The 14995-nt window shown below is 32.3% G+C and overlaps 1 protein-coding gene across 2 annotated transcripts in view; it reads left to right on the top strand.

Moving 5' to 3' along the window:
• Positions 1-14995, top strand: part of GEFmeso (Guanine nucleotide exchange factor in mesoderm) — a 115280-nt gene that overhangs the window by 37142 nt on the left and 63143 nt on the right. The window contains exon 1 of one of the 2 annotated variants that reach the window (XM_076131441.1): positions 13998-14195. The exons of the other annotated variant lie outside the window; for it this stretch is intronic. The gene's annotated coding sequence lies outside the window, so the exon portion shown is untranslated. Of the gene's footprint in view, positions 1-13997; positions 14196-14995 lie in introns of those variants that run through there. 2 annotated transcript variants of the gene reach the window in all.

The raw sequence follows: 14995 nt of genomic DNA, 5'->3' as shown, positions 1-14995 counted from the left end.
CAACTGATAAACATACTTATATACTTCTAAATACATACTTATATAGATAAATCAACATCCAGGCTCAGAACAAATACTCATGCTCATCACACAAATATTTGTCCCGGGTGGGATTTGAACCCGCCAAACGCGGCACTATGGTTATTGCGGCGAGGTGACCACTTAAACCACTGCGCCATTTTAGCGGAACATTGTTTCTACAGAACTTATCAATCAGTTTACTATCAAATACATACTTAATCGTTATGTGAAAGTGTAATCATATAGAACTAATCTGTGTAATTGTGGACTTCCTTTACGCAATGTTTTTTGCGTAGGCCTGTAATGTTTACATAACGAGTGATTAACTATGTGGAGAGGATATTGACGATATTGATCACGGGAATATGCTTAATGAGGTTTTATAACCGGATTCTTGTTATAAGTTTACTGTGCTGTTGGGGCATTTGATTTTATGGTTATATCTTTTGCATTGGACATTGTTTAGGAAAATATAGGATTGTTTATGATTTAAAAAAAGGTAACTTAACAGGTTCTTCTTTCTTTTTTGAAGAAGTGTAGTATAAAATTACTTATATAAAATACTCAATTATATGTTAGTAAGGTTCTCAGTGAAGTTTCTATTGTTGAACCATTTTAATCGTGAAAAATATATAAACAGAAGGTACTGGTAACCGTTAGGGCTTTAAGCTGAAGTTTAATTTATAGTTAAGGGATTATAGTTTTAGTTTAATATCCGAGGATTAAGTGAACTTGAGGCGTCAACCTAAATCCAAGATAACGGTTACGGAAGCTGTGACGGAATTTTATGAAGTACTTTAAACTAGCTTCAATTTACGTTCACACCTTTATGTTTAAATTTATTGCGACCATTTTTGTTATCAAACTTTGTTCATGAAAATATGGCTTCGTAATAAGTATTTCAGTATATGCCCTCATCTTGTAAGGAGGAATATCTACATTCGCAAACACAGCATTGCAAGACATTTGCAAAATATAATATACGAAGTTTTATAAAATAATATTATAAACTCGAAAGCTATTTTGGACTCTGTAAGGTTATTACTACTTTGGGTTTACCTACTTAATCAAAACAGTTGAAAAGCATTGAAAGTATTACAGTGTGTGGTGGGTTCGCATCCCACCCGGGACAAATCTTTGTGTGATGAGCATGAGTATTTGTTCTGAGCATGGTTGTTAAATTATCTATATAAGTAAAGTATATATTTAGAAGAATACAAGTATGTTTATCAGTTATTTAGTTACCATAGTACAAGCTTTCTTCTTTTGTCCAATAACATTTATTTATTTTCACGGTAGATCGGATCTAAACTAAAACAATTTTCAGTATAAAACACATTTTTATTTTAATACTTTTATTCTACAGCTTGTTTTTCAGTTGTCGTGTTTCGCTAGCGTGTCGGGCACTCGTTTGTGAAACCTTCACGCTATTCGTCTCTGTCACCGGCAGTGCTTGTGATTGTTTGTGTCACTATCTATCTATATATAGTACCTACTTGCTGTCATTGATTAACTGTGGTGACGGGGAGCTTTGTGGAAATACCCGGTTTAGCTGGTGTAGGGTGAAATATTATTTCTAGTCAACACTGTCCTTTGTGTCAAAGTTTAGCAGTTTAATAAATCTGCTCGCAACTTCCCGATCAAACAGTTTTCTAGCAAGTTTATAAATTAGATGTGTATTAAGTGTATCATCCGTACTGCGTGATTTGCATTAAAGAGCAACTTCCATATCTACATCCATCCTCACAAATGTATGCATTTACATGGCTTTTTTACACATAATATTATGTGTTTCTTAATAAATACCTACTTTATTTGCGCAGTCTAATATAGTACATGGGTCATACATACGTGGTACATACAATCGGTCATATTTTTCCCCGTTTTTGTAACATTTTTTACTGGTACCCAAAAGGAGCAGCCTTTTGGATGTAGCGTGATGTTATATGGCCCATAGCCTTCCTCAATAAATAGGCTATCCAATAGTAAGAATTTTTCAATTAGCACCAGTAGTTCTTGAGGTTAGCGCGATCAACCAAACATACAGACAAACTCTACAATTTTATAATATTAGTATAGATGTAATAAGTAATACAATGTCAAAGAAAACCTATCTACGAATACAGATTGTGGTTCGTGAGGTCTTCATTTATAGACATGGATCATTTGTTTATTTGTATTTGTATAAAAACTATTCAACATTATCTTAATTAAGGAAGTATAAAAACATTCATCTTTTCATTAATTTAATGAATAATAATTGTAACATTTCAACAGGCTTGTTAATAAACTAATGTTTGTTTGTTTCGAGCCGGGAAATAAATTTATTTGTGTAATAAGAAGACATTAATCATGGTGTATTGCAAATTAAGTGGAGCAAAAAGTAGGTTTTAATTATATGAATTAAAGCGCGTGGTAGAGTACTGAGGAGTTTCCCTGTGGAGTAGGTATTTTATTATGCTTGCGGAAAATATTGTTTTATCTGTGTTATAAACACGTGCTTAGATATACAATAAAAGACGTAATGATTAATGTATGAACTGAATATATATTATTTGTATTTGATTTGAAGTATCAACCGCATTACACAATGGCTAAACCACAGATAATTAATATAATATATTTTAAACTAGCATTATCAGTATTATGAATTTGATTTGAAATTAAATAAATATTATTAAATTTCTGTGAGATTAGTCAGTATTTGTGAATTAATTACATAAATCACTTAAATATTAGGAAAGGCAGTAACGTGTTTAATCAAAAAATAATGTTTAAATGCCATTTTATTGAAAATCTTTTTAATATCAATGAAAAAGGAAATTATATTTTTATAACATTAAGAAACTCTTCTACACCAGCCAGTAAAACATTCTAAATTCAAAACGTTAAGTATTAATAATTACGGCCAGTACACATTAATATCAGTATGCATAAAGCGGTGCACACAACTGCGGTTCGTGCAATGAATACCGATCTCTATGGAAATATGGACTGCAGGGTATTTAGTATTTAGTCGCAGGGGACTGATTTCACTCTCGATGTTCGAAAGTAAGACTGTCGTTTTGTCAGTGTTGCATTACGTTGTGGGTAGATGACAATTTGCGGGGTAATTTGATAGCTTTTGTGGCATATTTAACACTGGCAACATTGATTTGTTGGTTATGTTATGGTAGGTTAAACGGTTGATTTCTGAAGTGTTTTATATTAAAAGCTACATTTTGCGTGGAAAATTACAAGTAGGTTCTATGAATCTGTATCATTGTATTATTACTAAGAATTAGATAAAAAACTTTTGGTAAATCTGGAAAACGAATCAATAAACATTTTGTACATTTTGTGTGTAATCCTCATACTTAGGTATTTTTTTATTAGAATTAAGAAAATAGAAATACGTCTACATTTTGATTTATTGCCGACAATGAGGTTTATTTCAGTTTAGTAATTTAAAACATAGAATCGAAATAAAGCTCTTGGTTTGATACAGCATAAGTTATTCTACGTCTGAATATTGTTAACACAATTCGAGCCGAACAAGTACACGAATATTCCAATTTTTCACAATGGTAACTCAGAAGTCTTTATGCTCCAATTTGCATTTGTAACTGAACTGAAATTACTTTTAAAACTCAATGATTGATGATCGTGAAGTCATTTGCTAAATATAACTTGTGAGAAGAGCGATCTTAACTTATTTACTACATAAGTAATACTCTTTGACAAACAATTAACACAGGGAATATAAATCGCCTTATTATTTTGTTGAAGCTATTTAATATGTAACAGAGGACTGACATTTTAATTAGGACAAGTTATCTTTTAATCTTTTTGCACAAAATACTTGATAATACTGTTTGTTATTTGCGTGAGAATAAAATTGATTTATTTAATAAAACTTTAAAGAACACATTATTTATACACAGAAAGATAATATAACGAAATTAATCAATATATGCCTAGAAAAAGCAATCACATTATATAATACTAGCTGACCCGCGCAACTTCGCTTGCGTCATATAAGAGAATCATAATTTTCCCCGTTTTTTTTAACATTTTTCACGGGTACTCTGCTCCTATTGGTCGTAGCGTGATGATATATAGCCTACCTCGATAAATGGGCTATCTAACACTGAAAGAATTTTTCAAATCGGACCAGTAGTTCCTGAGATTAGCGCGTTCAAACAAACAAACAAACAAACTCTTCAGCTTTATAATATTAAGTATATAAATTATAAATATAATTATAATATTAGTATAGATAACTTAAGTCTTATTTAAGTTTACGATGCAAAACCTAAATCACATTTAAAGTTTGTAGATTGCATATCATTGCTAGGATTCCGTAGCTCAAAAGGCGAAAACAGAACCCTTATTTGGTTCATGGTGTCTGCCTTTCAAGACTATTTTTTTACAAATTGTCATTATTACCTACGATGCTTACATAAACAACATAAAAACTACTTAATTTAAAATAATAACTAGTAGCTAATAGTCCACGTTTCCAAACAAAGCCGCAGGGAAATCAACTCAAGAACAAAGAAATAAAAATCAACATTCTACCTACTGCATATTTGCCGCGTTTTACATTACACCGTAATGGCGCCCACGCTGTGACAAACACTATGTTGTTTGCCTTAATTAATACATCATTATACTTAGATGTTAGAAATACGTTTGTTTCAAAGGAGGCTTTGTTGTTATATGTTTAAATGTTCGTAGATTTAAGCTTAGCTCATACATTTAGACATAATCTGAATTTTACTGGATATAGTGTTTTCATTTAATATCACATAGAGTCTAATCTAAGTATGGAGTCGGATCAAATGTTTACCACAGACGCAAAAATTATCAGAAAAAAACAAAAAAAAACAAATTATTGTTCCAAATTAGTTTTTTGACCTAAAATTCAATTCACAAAAGAGGAATAAACATCATATTTCAAAAGGACTAACTAACTTTAAAGAAGCAGTTTAAACTAATTCGCTCTAGCATTCCGAAATTGGCCGGAATCCCTTGTCCAGCAGGACAGTAAAACTTTAACAGAATATTAAGGATCTTCTAGCGCCTTTATCAATACACGAAAATATTAAAGAGGTTCTACAATATTCTTGTTAAGCCTCCGAAATAACAATAAAAATAATGTCCACGGTAGTTACACGGACACTACGAGTTATTTTGATAGCGAAGATAACGACTTGTACCTGTCTTGAATAATTTATAGTTTTGTCCTACTGTACATGTCACACATTAGTCGTTAACAACTTTATTTAACTAATATTAATGTTTTCTTTTATTTCTTTACAGGTAATCATCGCAGATTGTTCAACTAAAACGCTCAAATATTCTGAAATAATCACGTAAATATACTATTACATTAACATATTAATAAGCTGATTATTATATGTTTATTGTGATTGAGTAAAATTATTACTAACAATAAATGTTCAGTTACTGTCTGGACTTTAAAAACATTTAAGGCTACGGATAATAGATTTTGTTATAAGATTGGATGACTATCAATGAGAATGATTCTGCCGGCCTCCGTGGCGCAGTGGTTAAAGTGGTCACCACGCCACTACCAGTGTCGTCGTGGGTTCGATTCCCACACGGAACAATTATTTTTGCGATCCACAAATAATTGATTCGAGTCTGATTGTACTTTGTGTCCGTTGTTTGTATGATTGTAAAAGTCCCCGCGACATAAAAGCAGTACTTAGTGCGGGAGTTGTCTTTAAAAAAAAGAAAAAAAAGATGAATAAATAAATGTACGGTACCTAATGTAGATAACTTGTACATCCCAAGGCTCTCCAACTAAGTTGATGGACTATAGCAACCATCTTACAACAAGCAGTTAAAAATACACGTACCTTTTAGAAACGAAGTGCCTTTACGCGTATGTCATAGACATTTTATTACATCTTTCAGCAAGGTCGTACACATAGTTAAGTTTTTCTCAAGTCATCCGGTTCTTAATTAACAAATAAATAGAGGTTTTAATACAGTAGGTACTAGTTCTTTTTTACATTCTAGTCAACTGAGACGTGGTATTGTTTTAATTAATACAATTAAACCTTCGTAATTATAAGTCCGTGTTCTCGGCTTTTCGATCGATTTTCCATCCTGACATTATATCAGCAGATAATTAATTGTTCTTTACTGATTCCTCCATTACCTACTGTCAACAAAAAAAAAACGTAAAACTATTTTTTTTATTAGCAGCCATTGCATTTTAGGGGCTCTTTGTCGAAGGTAGGCCATATCAGTCTCTAATGCGTGCTATGATTACCAATTTCAAGGCATTTCAGCTTATTATTTTAAAATCTAGCTATTAAAGAAACAAACTACAGTTTTTCTCGTTAAATACTGACGTCACAAGGCGAATGCGTTCACGGTTTAGCAATGCGTTCTTAATTATACGATATACATACGATTCGCTCAAGTGATAATTGGTGCGTTCGGTTTTGGCGCCAAAACGCAAACATCTGCTCGAAGGAGTGTGTTACTTATATGTCTGGTGAAAATACATACTTTGTTGGTTATGAATTTATAAGAATTATATTAAAAGCTAAGCCATTAAAACGGAGATTTTCCGTCACGCTTAGAATCAGAAGCAAATTTGATGTTGCTAGTAGTAACAGGTTCTTTTTTAACCCCTTTTCGTGCCACTGGTGGACATAGGTCTCCCGAACGAGAAATGGGTAACACTGGCCAAGTGGTGGGTTGGGGATAGCATAAGTGCTATACTCAAACTTTAAATTTGACTGCCGCGTATCTAAAAAAAAGAGTATCTTTTGTAAATTACTGAATAAGTCAATTGAAATTTAAACACCATTGACAATCTGTTTAGTTGTTTTTATTTAGCCTATCGTAGGATGCTGTTGCTCTAGCTCTAAGCTTTCTAAAGTGAGCAAAAGTAATTCACAAGTCGCCTTAAGGTACGGAAAAACGTGATGCTGAAATCAAAATAACGACCTCTTTACACTGTCAATGTATAATGGAATCAATGAATTAGGTTTGTATTTACTTTCATCTACCTAAAAGCAGATATTATTTTGTTTAAAATAACTTGATTTAACACGGATTGCTTTTTTAATTGTCTCTGGATGCACAAAGACATTCTAAAATTAAACTTATTGTCTCTGGAATGCTGTCCCATCTAATTAAAATTTGACGCTACGTGGACCATAGTGTTAATTTATTGTTTCAACCCGACATAAATTTGTAGCACGCAATAAAAACCTCGGAAATGAATAAACAGTTTAACACAACAGTGGAAAGACGATAATAATTAATGGTGATTACCAAAAATACGCGGCGACGAGGCGACCAACGGATCCTGTGTAATTTGGGACGACCGCGCCCTGTTGGCGGCCATTTTCTAACTTTATCCTTCATCCGAATCGGAATTCCTATATCGAATATTGAATTAAATTGACAGCTCGGCTTTATCTTAATTTTATATCTGTTGAACTTTACCTCAATAAAATAAATTTAAGTTTTAATTTAAGAACAATTTATTGCGTTAAGTAATTATTTGAATAAGCAAACGTTTATTTGACCATACAAATCGTAATTTATTACTTTTATTTTGCGTAGTAACGTAAAGCTTTACAAATGGTTCAAGAATACGGTGTCGCAACTTTATTCCATGTTTGTAGATAAACACACTGTGTGAACATTCAACAAAGTGTCATCGTAGTCGCGGTCCACATACGTGCCTTTTAAAGATACATAATACTTTGTTATTGTTTATTTTTCTCATTTGGACTCTTTTCTTCCATTTTGGAATTATGAATAGTGATGTAACTTAATTGTAAGCTGCATTTTATTCGTAATTGCGTCGCATAAGAGGGAATGGGTGATAATTTTCCCCGATTTGGTGTAATTTTTTACTGGTGCCCTGCTCCTATTGGTCGTAGTGTGATAGAAGTAGAAAATAGTAGAAGGCTATAGGCTATATGACATAGCCTATAGCCTTCTTCAATAACTTTTTAATTTGCACCAGTAGTTCCTGAGATTAGCTCACCAACAAAACGAACATACAAACTCTACAATTTCATAATATTAGTATAGATATAACCATGATTAATGAATTCATAAATACAAAAATAATTTTAATCGGAAATATATTAAGCAATGATATTAAGTGTTATTTATTCACTTAAGACCGAATATGAAACCGTTACTGGCCTAAAAAAAATTACAAGGTTGAATTTGGTCATCCATAAAAATGATTGATACGATTAAAAATATGGCCACTAGGGTACGGTAGCTATCACAGCTCTAGTAAACATTCCTTAACGGTTAGTGTCTGTGATTGAGCTTAGTACAATCTTGATGGCCTAGTTGCAGCCATGTTTTCAATATTACTCTTGCGCCCGTCTTAGGGCATACCCTCGTAAATGAAGTAGGTCATAAGATGTAATACGTCTGTGATATTTTACTGTTATTTTATGGGAACTGTACTTTGTGTGATAAAAATGTTTTTTTATTGGATTTGCTGTTTCTTTAAAAGGTTTTTGTATTGGTTATTGTCGGTTACATAATGAGAAATATTTCGGATTTTATGTTCTGCTTTACCCATCAGTTTTATCTTTAGAATAAACTATAAATTAAACCCGTTATTGTCCCACTGCTGGGCAAGGGTTTTCCATAATGAGGGAGTGGTTAGGCCTTGAGTCCACCACGCTGGCCAATTGTGGGTTGGGGACTTTGCATACCTTCAAGAATTTCCAAAGAACCCTGACCCCCGATTTCTGAGGTACCCATTTAATTTTTTTATATGAGTTTAAACGCTATTGAATAGATAAACCGCTAAATGTACTCAGAAACCGGGGGTCAGTCATGCAAGGTTTGTATAGTATAAACTATCTATGAAATTTACCCGCAGGGGGAGAAACAGTCTTAAATTATCGACATTACTATATTTTACCAACCTTTCTTAGTATTATGCTTTTGGGCCTGTAATCGCGTCGATTTTATCAATTACTTACCTTTAGTGGTTTCAACTTCAAAGCCATCAATAGTCCCAAATATAGAAATTAATGATAATCCAAGTGGCCTTACTCGTACTAAAACGTAGTTATTTAATGGTGTACAGTCGGATGCAACAATATGTATACACTGTTATATTTTCAGCAACAATTTTATCAACAAAAGCACGAAAATTACTACAGTTTGTTACGTTTAAAATATCTTTAGGATCATTATTGTTTAATGAGGAAAATTTAGTTGGTATTTTCACACCAAAAAGTCCAATAAATTTGTGACAGATTTTACCACATAGTACAAAACAAAGACGCTTTCGGTTGTCCCTATGTATGCTTAAATCTTTAAAAATACGCAACTGATTTTCATGCATTTTTTTTATAAATAGAGTGGTTCAAATTTAAGGTCTATAAGTCTATATGTGAAAAATAAAGTTTTTGTTAAATAACTTTTTTAACCGGGTGTAGGCCTATGGTAATAGAGGTACATATTTCTGGTGGTGGCTAATTCTTTTAACCTGGCGAAGCGAGTGTGGGCCGTTTGTAATACATATTTCTGCTGATGCCTGTACAGCTGTTCTAAATGTAGATCAGTCATTGTAGTAGAGGCAGTGAGACGATGCTCGTGAACACGTGTGCGACGCCGCCAGCGCGCGGCGCGGCCGCAGGATATTATGACTTGCCTTTATTTTATGTACTCCTTGCAGTGATGCGATGTGTCGATGTTTATTATTTTATATTTATGAGAAAGACTTTGACTTTTGATAAAGGTATAATTACTTTATCCAACAATAATTGTGGATTACGAGTAAGAAAATGGGTCCGTAACTTGTAACTGAGATTTTGTTTATGGTGATAATTGTAGTTAAGTGACTTTTGGGGACTATATTAATTAAAACTTTAAATTTTTTAACAAATTGGCGAGTATAAGAAGTATATTATTTGGTATAAAAAATATTAGGTATACACAGTCATTACAAACCAGAGATAAACGTGTTACTAAAACCAGTTTTTCAAAAAATAAGAAATAACCGCAACGCCAATGAAAATAATTTGACACACTAACACCGAAGTTATAATCCCTACAAACAAAACTTGAAGCAAGTATTACAGTTATCGACCCACAACACGAATATCGATAAATCGCAGGGATTTATCGACTAGCCCGCAGCGCGCAGTGCGATATGACAAGGGGTCAACGCACTCTCACCGCGTTTAGTCAATGCGTTTCTGTGCATTCGTTTTTTAATAAAAAGGGCTTAGGAGTTCGAATTTCGTATTTCGTGCAGTTTCGGCGGGCTTTTTGACATTTGTTTTTTTTTTATTTGCGGACAGTAATTCTGCAATCACTTAATAAAAAAAAAGAATGAAACTGAATTACTTATATAGGTGATTGTTTATTTAGTCAATAGTAAAGTTAACTTACATTATCATAATATGAATCACTGATAAACTAGAATTTAATTAATTTCGGAAACTACACACAGGTAATAGACTTAGGTACATTAATTTTGTACTTAAGTTGTAAAATGTAATTGAAAATTACGGATAATTCTCTATAATTTAAATCTAATTATAGGTCATTGAATCTGGTTTTACCGAACATTATCAAAAGCCTTGAATATGTATTTGCTCAGCTTGTAATAAGACATTAGTATTAGTATTTTACTATGTCGCTAATAAATAATATGAATGTAATATAATTATTGAGTACCTATTCAATGTTTCTGTAATAAAATTATCTTAATGTGCCAATAAAATGTATTGCTACATGTCATTTAGGAATAAAGAACAAGAATTTCCGGTAGCTCTACGATAAAAACCGGAAGTCATAGTAAAATTAAAAATAAAGATGCAACGCTATAATTTTATGACCCAGAAGCAAGAGATTTATCAATTAAAACTTAAGAAACGGGCTGAAAATATTGCGCTGTACAATTTATAATACTTTTCATTTTGCCACGAATGGTGTATTTTTCGTAGGTAATAATTACTATCTAGACAAAGAAAAGGAATTCGATACTACATTCAAAATAGGTGTCACGCAAGCTGTAAACAACAATTTTAAATAGAATTTCTTCGGGTGTTGAAATCATCGCTGCACCAACTAGAAACCACTAGCTAATCGAAAAAAAAACTGCAATTATTATAGGTGTCTATTCGTATAATTTGAAACTTCGCAAACCTAGCGTATGACGTTCATTAAAATGACACCTTGACATATTTTATTAAAACACCAATCAATTCTAAAGCAACATTCTTATTTACAAATCAAAACAAACTATTTAATTAAAATAATCAGATATTTTATAACCTTCAGAGAATTTTAATAACATATTGCCAACAGTAAATTATATTAAAATCGTTGAGAGGTCATAGACAAGGTTGTCTGAAGATGAATTCTCTTTGCTCCTACTTTTGATGGCTGATTTGAAATTGATTGATTAAATCAATGTTGCTATCATTAAGTTTGATATTAATAGCCTACAGCTATAGTTGTTGAAATAATACTTTAAATGCTAAATCAATACCAGGTGTTCACATCGAGGAAATAGGTTTAGGCTAGACTATTGCCACAATTATGAATAACAATATCCTTAAATAGGTGCCAATAAAAATACTTATTCCTATGCTTGTTAACAATTCTTATCACAATGGCTACTAATTGAAAGAATTAGTTGAGTACTTAATGTCAGCTAGTAGCCTCCGTGGCGTAGTGGTTTAGGTCACCACGCCGCTACCATTGCGCCGGTATATCTGGGTTCGATTCCCACACGGGACCACCATTTTTTTTTCGTGGTTGTAGATTGTGTTCGTTATTTGTATGTTTGTAAAAGTTCCCGCGACACAAGAGCAATTCTTAGAGCGGCATGCGGGAGTTGTCTTTTAAAAAAAATTATGAAAGAAAATTAAATATATTTTAAGGGTTTAGTTCTATTACTTGTATTGGTTAATTATCTATTCTGCTGTTCTATGTAGTTCGGTCTTTCATTTCGGACTTTCACATACTATAGACTGTTTTGTATAAATGATTTTAAATTGCGATTATTCATACACTGTAACCGCTCTAACCAGAAGCAATCACAGTGACTACAGTTTCAGAGTTCAAACAATTTACACTATTAGTCAATGATCATAAACTGACACGTCATGTTATGTTCTGAGAAAAACATCACAATAAATATTGACTTTAATGATAGTTGTTGCATATACAAAAATATACAAACCGTAGCGCGATTTTTTACGCTCGGTATTATAGAGTATCAAACGTTTACCTCTGAAATAACTTGAAAAAAAAAGGTGAAACAGGCTAGAGGCATAAACTTTTTGATGTAAAATTTTTCAGTAGTTATGTCCTCGGTAGTTATGAAAAATCGTCCTTCAGTTTAGAAATGGACGTAGAGTCTTATTAGAAGGCTTTTACATAGTTATACAACTTACTAGTAAATCCATGGTTTGTGGCTGGTAAAAATATACAAACATCATTAAGAACATTATTGATTCGTAGGTTTATACTTACAGCTTATGGTGGCCTGTTTGATGCAGCCACTCATTTTTAGAAGAATTGTCAACTAACTATAATCTAGATAACATAAATCGTACATACCCTAGCTCTCCACCAAGTGGCCGGCCAAAGTAAGAATTTCATGGCCGCTCTTTTCAAGTTCACCTATTAAGCCTAAAAACCTACTTAATTTCACGTATGTAACGGATAGTCAGGTGGTTGAAATCTGGCAAACTGGTTTAAACTTAGGTGACCGGTATTCCCGCTAGATGTCAGGTCAAGTGATTTTAAAGTAAATACTAGTAATTTAACAACAACGTGAGACTGGCCACTTTGGTAAATGAAAAAGAATAAAACTGCTAAAGAAGGAAATATTTATTATGAGCGTTGGTTAATCGATTCACTTTATAGCCCAATATGGAGCTAAAAGTATAGAAATTTTAATGCCAACAGACCCTCAGTTCAGAATTGACTTGGATTTGTTTAAATATTATATTTAATATAAATTTAATAGAAATGGTCGCTGATAGATTATAAATAGCTTCACGTTACAGTTAAATAGACACTTACAATTTTAGGATTTGTTTTAGGAAGGAATTATTCTGTTTCCACGTAAAAATAAAGTTAGAGTACCTACCTTAGTGAAGAGTAGTAAGAGTAAGTGAGTACAAAGTCCAGTATTTTTTAAGCAATAAATGCAATCATCTGGTAAAAAATTAAGTAATAAAAATAATATCATCTGGTTTATTAATTCTCTTGTCTTTTAATCGATAGCTGTACTCGTAAAAAGTGGCAGCAAATTGAAATAATGACGAAATTAGGTTAAGACATCCTGAAATCTGTAACACCTTTTAAAATTGATTGATATTGCTGAAATCAAAGCCACCTTACAACATATTACTTTATCAGAACCTTGGATAGAAACATTTTTATCTAAGATTTTAGTTATTGTCCTCCTGTCTCAAATTAATACCTTGAGAATGAGATTATACAATAGTTTTATTTGCTTTTCATATTCTTAAAGCAGTTTCTTCGTACAAATGCTACTGTTTTACAATGTACGATCAATTATGATACATATAAACTTCAGCAGCGTGCAGCAATTTAGGTAACACGTAGGTAGAGTCCATCTTAGTGCTCTTAGTTTACTTGTGTGGTTATACCCTAAATTAAGAGAAACTCCTTTTAATAATAATAATAACAAACATCGTCCCACTAAACATTACAATAACTTATGGAAAGAACCCGCACTAAACTGTGTTTCATTCATAAAACTAGTTAACTCGTCACTCAAAAACGCGTCACGATTTTAAGTACTCGTACACAATTTACAGTTAAATTCGTCATCTTTATTCTTATTTCTATGCCATAGAGTCGAAAATGGCACGCGAATTTAATATTATTACGTAAATATAATGGTGTAGTGGTGTTTAATTGGTATTATTTTGCTTCGTTGTGATTCATCGCGTCAGTCGCGCGCCTAACTTAGTAGCGAGTATTGCTCGTCGCCATTTTCTGTTTTGTTTTTTTTTAAACTCGGCGTGTGTTTGACATGTGCATATATTCGTTCAGTCTAATTTTGACTAGTGCTGGGATGGTAATGTTATTGTGATTGTAGTAAGACATTTTAGTCGTGAGTGTAGTGTTTTGAAATTTGGATTTGTTTTTTTAATAGAGTTGTGGTACGTATTTATTTATATTTTTCATTTAAAATTATGTTGACACAAGGAAACTGTCCTTTAAGTATATACTTTTTTGCTTTTAACGCTTTGAAAAATTAACTAAGAAAACTTCATAAGTATTTTTCGTTTCTATCCGCTCTACTGATTTTTTCTTGATTATGATCATGTAAAATATACATAAATATTTCTGACATATTATTTTTATTTTGTATATTAAATGACTTCATATCAAGTTTGTATAATTTCTTGGAATTGCGATAAAGTAGTTATAAAGTTATACTAAGTATATTTTAAAGTGGGCAGCTCAAGTACAGTTATGTTGTAAGTGTCAACACACAATCGCGTTTGTCATTAATCAACAAGTATTATACGATGGTGGAATCGTGTGGGTATGTTAATTAACCGAATACCTTTAATTCTTGGCACTATTGCCAAAGTAAGCAAGAAAGGAGGTAGGCCTTAGTTTTCTAAAGATGCACCTGTCAAAGTGAAATTGTCTTAGTTGCCAGTTCAATGGAAAAATTTAGGTTGACAGTTGTAAAAATCTTACTAGAAAATTATGAGAGTTCAAATAAAAAATCAGGCGTTTCAAGATGATATTTAGGATTGTAATTAGCCCAAAATATGATTGATAAAACTGTGCTTAAGTGCTTCGCTTCTTAGAAACTATTCATAATGCGGGAGATGTTTCTTTCTAAAAATAATGTTGTGTTTCATATCACAGTTGTTTTATATTTTTTGTTAGATACTGATTTATTCTATGATAATAAATTGAATCTATTACTACCCCACTGCTGGGC

Source organism: Anticarsia gemmatalis, chromosome 26 (genome assembly GCF_050436995.1).
Source record: "Anticarsia gemmatalis isolate Benzon Research Colony breed Stoneville strain chromosome 26, ilAntGemm2 primary, whole genome shotgun sequence".
Classification (NCBI taxonomy): Eukaryota; Metazoa; Arthropoda; class Insecta; order Lepidoptera; family Erebidae; genus Anticarsia; species Anticarsia gemmatalis.
Note: the sequence above shows the minus strand (reverse complement) of the source record. Positions and strands in the feature narration are given on the sequence as shown.